Here is a 7,957-nt window from a genome sequence, read left to right as displayed (position 1 = left end):
AAAAAAAAAATTACAAGCTTTGACCCAAAGAATAAATGTTATTTGTATAAAAATGTTTAAAATAGTTTTTTAAAAGCTTAAAACTATAAAGCCAGATGATACTAAATTGGGAAACTGGGCAGAAACAGAGAGTCGTGGAGCTCATTACTGGCTGCCAATTGAGACTACAAAACAGCAGCAAACATTTCAGGGTAACTAACTACTCAGAAATTAACTTCAGGGGATTTCATATGAATACCAACATATGGAGGAATGCACTTGTGACTTCTAAGTCTCACTTCCACTCTTCTTCCAATACATTAGCACCAAGATACAGGAATCATTGGTGCAAAGCCATGCTTTGCAACAGATGCCTATAGCTAGTGCAAAAGCCTGTTCTTGTTTCTCGGCTCCTGCACTCATTTTGTCACCTCCTTTCTCGATCTGTTTCATCTCTGTCAGTTACCTTCTTGCCTGTTCTCATACATTAAACCCCTATGTTTCTGAACCAGCTCATATCCCTTCCTTCTTCCTCTACTCCCATCTACTTTTAACTGCACCCTAGATCTTCCTTATATTGGCCACTACCTCTTCCACATGCCAATCTTGGCTTAATTCGCCAGTCTTTTATTCTTCACTTTTGTTGACATTCTCAGCTGTTCCTTTCATCCTCCTGCACATGGCCAGGGCAACCTGCAAGGAAGGAGGACCCAAAAATTTTGTCACCGTCAAGGAGTCACATAAAACACTGTGGATAAAGTGTTTCCAGTCAGCGTATTGGAAAAGTCAGAGGAAAGCTGAAGACTGAATCATCTGTAAATGCTGACGACAACCCTGACAACTCTCTGAACTGCACATGTGAATCACAGTTTCATTCTCAACTGCAAAAATTTGATCAAGATACCCGCAGCTGCAAAAATATCCTGCATGAAGTATCAAAGAGATTTTGTTATCAACTACGGCCTGCGTGCCCTTTCTAATTGGCGCTATCTGGAAAGAAGTTTAATTGCTACGTTGCTTTCTCAGGCAAGGTAGTCTGGAGAATTTCAATCAAGCTGAAGACCTGCTGTGTAGTCTGCTTTCACTCAACCAGTTTCTACTCAAACATTCTCCATGTCTTCTGTGATCAACTGCACTCAATTTCTATATTTCCTTACAATGTGTTGGTGTCATATACAGTGCTTCTTAAGGAAGATGTATATCTTCTTTTAAGAAAATACAACATTCTTGCTGTTGTGGTTTTTAGCATATAATATTGAAGACTTTATGCCTCAGACTAACAGCTCTTTTCTTCTAGCTTGTGTTCATACCAGATATAACCATTTTCAGAAGTACTGCACTACCTTGGGATTTAAGTTTCTTAATGGTCATTTTCATTCTCATCACAAATAGAGAATAATTCTATCTTGCAGGTTTTCTATAGTTAAATTGTCAGTGTCTTCAAAATGTCCAGCCAATACAGTAGCTTAATATGCCCTTCAAAGATGAGCTGAAACTTAGCTGTACTACACTGATTTGAAAACCATATGGTTTTTTACTGATTCAAATACACATCACTTGATTAGACACTATCCAAGACAGAGGTTGGGCTTGTTTTTGTGTATCCCCAAAAAATACAAGATGGATGCTTGCATACAGCCTTACTGTAAATATTATCAATTTTCAAACATTTTATGATTAAGAACTTTCATTTTTGAAAGCACTTCAGCATGTGCCTTTCAAGCACTCATTCAAGAGATGGTTATATTGAGGGGTTTGCCTTTTTCTCTTTTTTTACACAGAAACATGGACAATCCTCAATGATTTTATGGCTGCTTTTTTAAAGCTGTTACTGTATTTCCTTTCACACTCTTGTAGCATATTGTCAATGAAGAAAGTGGAACATGGAACATGGAACTCTGACACTTTGCTTTAAAGATAAGATTTCATACTAGATATACCATATGCAAAAGAACAATGTACCCCCAGGTTTTAAAAACCTATAACTTCAAGGAAAACTTTCAGGCTAGTATCTTCAATGCAAGCAGGTTTTGATTTTTTTTAATTCTTTTTTTTTTTTTTTTTTCCTCCAGAATGGTCTGCTGCATTCAAAGGTATGCAGAATTTTCTCTCTTGTTTGTTTGATTGTTTTTCCTTTTTGGGGGGTCTGTAGGGAAGTGTCTACAAAAATTAATTTAACAAACTTTTATTATGCCAAGGAAGCAATCGACAATATTATCACAGTTCTGCCCTAATTATCTAACTTTACAAAACTCTTTTACACATAGTTCAAAGAAATAACAGCAGGGGTCTGAACCATGCTCTTAATTCACCTCAGTAAATGCTTTTATGAGAAGAGATACACTTGGAACACAAAACCCAAGATTCTATTCTACTACTGTCATTTTCCATTATGAATGTTTAGCTAAAGCAGTAGAATAAATTTGAAGAGTTCAGGAAATCAGAACATGCAGCATTTAAGACACTTTGCATAAAAAAGTATTTTTGAATAAAATAAAGAAATGGGGGTTATTAAAAGCAAGTCAAAGCTTTATGACTTATTATTGCCAACATTCTATATGCAGTGAGCTTCTTCTTTCTTTTTCCCAAAGCCAACCCACTACAAAGTCACACACATGAGACCAAGCCGGGATGCCTTTGACAGCACAAAAACCGTGAGAGGTGGCAGAAGGCTGCTCACTTCAAAAAAAAAAAAAAAAAACACATTTTGTAGGGGTTGTCCCTCTGTTCATCATATTCCTGAAAGTAAAGGCTGACTGATTCATAGAATGCACACAGCACCAAAACAAACTCATGGGTCCCTTGTTAGCTCTGTTCCTGAGAAACTTCGCTAGCTTGGTGAGCCTGGTTTCAGTGACGACTCTTCTCTTGCTTGGGTACTCCCGCACTTTCTCTATAATTAATGAATATTACCTCTGACACCGAAGTGTTTTTATGTATAGGAAGCTGAATGGACATCATGTAGCAATCATGCTACACCTGCAACCTGCTGTTCCTGTTTTCCATTTGCCAGCAAAATCAATTTCAGACTTCAGCAATAACCCCTAGAACATTTCTTGCAATATTAGAAAATATTGCATATGGCATTCCAGAGTTAACTATGGAAAGACCAAGCAACTGCACTGTGATTGCTATTATTCAGGGCACTTGCATCAGTGCTGGATTTTAAAAAAATCCCTTAGTTGTATAACGAAGAGTGCCAACATGATTTGAAATCGAATTCATACAGAAAAACTCTACCTTAGGTCACAAGAAACACTGTGCTAAACAGCATTTGAGACCTACAAACATGACTGTTAATGATTTTTATCACTAGCACAACTCCTTTAAATCTTATTGAGATGAATTTGAAGGGTCTTGAAAAGAGGGATATTTGATTTACACAGCATCTAGGATCCACTTGTCAGAATGAAATACACTACATTTAGCTACTTCTTCTTATTAAGTTTAAAGCAGAAAATGTCCATACACTAATGTCAAATCTAAGATGAGAATTATTTTTATCAAAAGTTAACGTAACACAAAAATGTGCCTCTTGACAGCATAGGTTTCTGAACAAGCAAGCGAGTATGCAGTCAGCTATGGCAGCTTTCAGGATATTTAGATGCTATGTTTGGAAGATGATATTGACTTTTTTATTATTATTCTTCTATTGCTGTGCCCACCTAAATCCACAAATTTATAAGAATTCCTACAGTTCTAATAAGCTACGCTTATCCACTTATTCCATAACGGCTTAAGACCTAGGAGATTCTCCCTCTTGTATTACTGACACTGAATCTCACACCATTTTTACATTCTCATCAATTACATCACTAATTTTTCGTACTATATTTGCTTATTTTTAGTATAGATATTTTTGTCACAATAAATAATATGCTCCTTTTCCCATTATAAACTTATGAAAACTGAAAACCCATATGTTTCTTTACTGAATTACCATCAAAGCAATTATTGCGTTTTGTGTTCCTTCAGTTTCTGAACAAATGTTCCAGATACAGGAAAGGTAAAGACAATATTTATCCACTGTCCTACTTACATTAGTCCACTAACAACAAAGCTTATAAGATCCATAGATTTTAAATAGGTCAGTACACTAACACAGCAGAAGCTAAACATTGCAGCAGTCTTGTACAGCATTGTCTTCAAAACTCTCTCTTCAAAAGTAAATTTAAAATCTTAAATACCAAGAAGGTAACAATAATTAAATTCAGTGTGTTACTTCTTTGGATGATGCATCCTCATGAATATTTTCAGTATCTTAGCATTAAACAGCAGTTTCAAAGACCATATTTAATACTGCACAGCCTTAGATTTGGTCAAGTAATTTTTGTTAGAATTCTTTCTTGAGCCTCAGAGGTCATTAGTTCTTGCCTTATAGCATCACACATCCCTAATTCAACAAATTTCATCAGACACAGAGGATGAACTTTTCAGCCTCTTCAATAAGCCAATATATATGCTTTCATGCTTAGACAGAGGCCAAATCAGCTCCACCAATAAATACAGAAATAAGCTCAACTTTCTACAGACAATTCCCTAAGCCACTTAGCATTTGCTTCCGCATGGACACAAAAATATCTGGTTTAAAAAAATCAAGAAAAAAACTATTTGAGAGAGCATCATATACCAACTATTTTGAAATCTTAAAAACCATACTTTTCATACACATATAAATGCGTATATATTGAAACGTATGCAACTGCGCACCCTACATGTGGATTATATTAGTTACATTTTTTTGCATAACATGAAGTAGAAGCTGCTTGTGCTTCAGGTGCAAGCTATGGCTAGTGTTACAGCAGTTCCAAGTAAAGCTAATTTTGTGAAGATTGTAGAAAGGCTTTTCTGAACTGTTTCCTTCTGAACTGTTTGAGCAGCAAGACAAGCCTTTGCAAACACCCTAAGAGTAGGCCAAAATATTAAAAAGACATTGGGAAATAAAGGCAAAATTCTTAGAGAGGCTAATCTGTCAGATAATATTTGTCAAGGAATAAAATAGAAACCCACTGCTGAGCCCAGCATTAGCCAGACTGAAGCCTGTCAGTGGAAGATGACATCTGAATGTCTGGTAAGCACAACTGCCTTAAGTGTAAAGACAGATGCTATCTTCTGTGGCAGAAGCAAGCCAAAAGCCAGAGAAAATACAGAAAGTTTTACCAACTAGTTGAATTAGAAGGGAAAATGGAAAAGGGAAAAGGGAAAAAGGAAAAGGGAAAAGGGAAAGGAAGAAAAGAAAAAGACAATTTCTGTGTGTCTTTCGAAGAAACCACATAACCTGATAACACACAAGAAATGGAAGAAAAAGTTATTCATGACAGATTGCATACCTCATGTCTGAGCAGATACAGTATTGTGAAAAGTTCCCAGAGCGATCACTTTTCTAACTCATAGCCTTTCCTACTTACCGCCTGAAATGCAGCACATAGTCACTGTTTCCTAAACACATACCTGATACTTTCTGTGTATTGATAGCAGCTTGCCTATGAAATAAAACAGCACCAGTGGCATGGAAAGCACAATAACACTGGTTTTCTAGGTTAGGTTAACTTGAACTAAAACAACAACCTAATATGCTCTAAAATTTCTGCTACATGCATGAAGTTTTAACTGTCACTTCCTTTTTTAATTCTCGGGTTAAAAAAAAAAAAAAAGGCTTTTTTTCTAGACTACTTTGCTGACACCTAGTGAGCCTCAGCTCAAACAGCTTCAGGCACACAAGGTCCTAGAAGAAGAGAGGGTAACGGAGTGGCTGTTCTTTCCATCCAACTTGCAGTAAAACATTTTATATGGCTGTATCTGCGATTCAGCAGAGTAATGAATCATATATCAGCTCAGAGAACTCTGTAATACTGATGAGAAGTAAAAATGTGAGAAGACAGTAAAAAGGAGAAAGGGAAAGGAAGCACAATGAAAAGAAGTAATGGTCAAAGTCTTTACCTCCCAGGCTAAATACCTTTTACTAGGACAACTGACTCAAAGAAACTTACCTCTGGTTGTGACTTCAGTTTTTTCATTTTTGTGCCTCACATATTTTACTGGGGTATCTCAGTGCCTGTAACTTCAGCTAATGCCTCCTTTGTTGTTTGTTTTTAATGTGAAATTTAAACTACAAGCAACTCCTTATTTTTGTCTTAAAATAAATTCCAATCTAATCTTACAATTGCAGTAGTATAAACATGTCACTTTATCCTTGGCTTAGTTTAGGAGAATGGCAATTTCACACGAGCTTCACAGAAACGGCTTAATATTGCCTAGGAAACCGGCATCTGTTAGATGATATGGCATTTTCTGACATCAAGGAATTCTGCAACTTACAATGGACACAAAAACAATTAAAAAAAAAAAAAAACTCCTTTTTAAAATAGCAATTGAAGAACTGAACCTAAGTGCTGACTACCTGTGATAACAATGATTAATAAGATCACATTTGCCTCCCTTAGAAATGTCTCAAAGAGGTCATGATCATTAATCATGCATAAAAAATGGCAGAACACATACTGCTGCCATCACATAAGTTAGTCTCTTGAGACCTGCTGGTCAGGAATTTTTAGGTTTCCCTAAAAGAACTTACTATCTGTTTTTCTGAAGTACATTGTTTAAATAACTAAAATCTTACAAAAATGCACAAATGTCTGGATGCTTAAAAACACCTATGTAGAGAGAATCGTGCTGGTCTAAACTTTCAGTATAACAAATTTAAGGTAATTTAACTTCACTGACATAAAAGAAGCGACTAAAACAAACACTATGTAGTTCTTTGTATCCTAAACAGAGATGGTAATGATTGCATAGGCTGAATATAACTACAAAATGGTAGAGAATAGGCAATACTGTTAGTGAAAGAAATTAGCTAGTGCCAACAGGGTGTACTTTTCTTACAGTGCTCATGACAGGAGATGTGCTTCTCTTCTCAGACACCACTCCAGCTGTCCACTGTGGTACCCAAACCATCGCTGCTGCTTTCCTTCCATCTCAGCCTCTTATCTTGTCTTCGGCACTTCAGCCAGTCAGAACTTAATCCTCCATCAAAACAGGAAGTTCAGTCCCTTTATTTCTTCCTCCAAGGCACGATAATCAAATAAATATTTCCAGCTAGAGAAGAGAGTACACATGAAAACGCTTCAGCGTTAGCATCTTAACTCACATTCTGGCTGCTGAATCTCTGAGATTAAAAAGCAAATCACGTCTCAAACACTTATAACTATATGTCTACAATTTGTATTTTATGCATGTAAGTTTACCAGTTATCAGTGAAAGACAAAACTGTTTAGATGAAAAATCAGCTTTTTATATAGTTTTCTTTTACAACTATATTAGGAATAACATTTTTGAGAATTTAGACCCAGACCTTAACCAGCACCTCAGTGTTTAAGCAGTTTTTTTGAAAGCTGCAATTAATTCTCTATAAGTGTAATATACACTTTATTTCTTAACTACATTGTGCCCAATTGAACTTTTTGACTTATAGGTCAGACAAAGCCACATGATATATTTCACCTTTATCCATTACAAACTCGGACTGAAACTCTATTACACAACTCAATAAACAACTACCTTAAAGTTCCAAAGTGAAAGCAGTGAATTTTGTCTACCTTGACTTCAGAAAGGCTTTTGACACTGTCTCCCACAACACCATCACAGGTAAGCTCAGGAAGTGCAGGTTGAATGAATGCATGGTGAGATGGATTGAGAACTGGCTGGATGGCAGAGCTCAGAAGGTTGTGATCAATGGTGCAGAGTTGGAGGCCTGTAGTTAATGGGGTTCCCCAGGGGTCAGTACTGGGCCCCATCTTGTTCAAGCCTTTCATCAGTGACCTGGATGAAGAAATCGAGTGCACTCTCAGCAAGATTGCTGAAGACACAAAACTGGGAGGAGTGGTTGCTGTGCCAGAAGGCTGTGCTTCCATTCAGCGAGACCTGGACAGGCTGGAGGACTGGGCAGAGATGTACCTAATGAAATTCAAAAGTCAGTGTA

Source organism: Columba livia, chromosome 2, assembly GCF_036013475.1.
Source record: "Columba livia isolate bColLiv1 breed racing homer chromosome 2, bColLiv1.pat.W.v2, whole genome shotgun sequence".
Taxonomy (NCBI): domain Eukaryota; kingdom Metazoa; phylum Chordata; class Aves; order Columbiformes; family Columbidae; genus Columba; species Columba livia.
The sequence above is the reverse complement of the archived record's forward strand: the minus strand, read 5'-3'. Positions refer to the sequence as shown.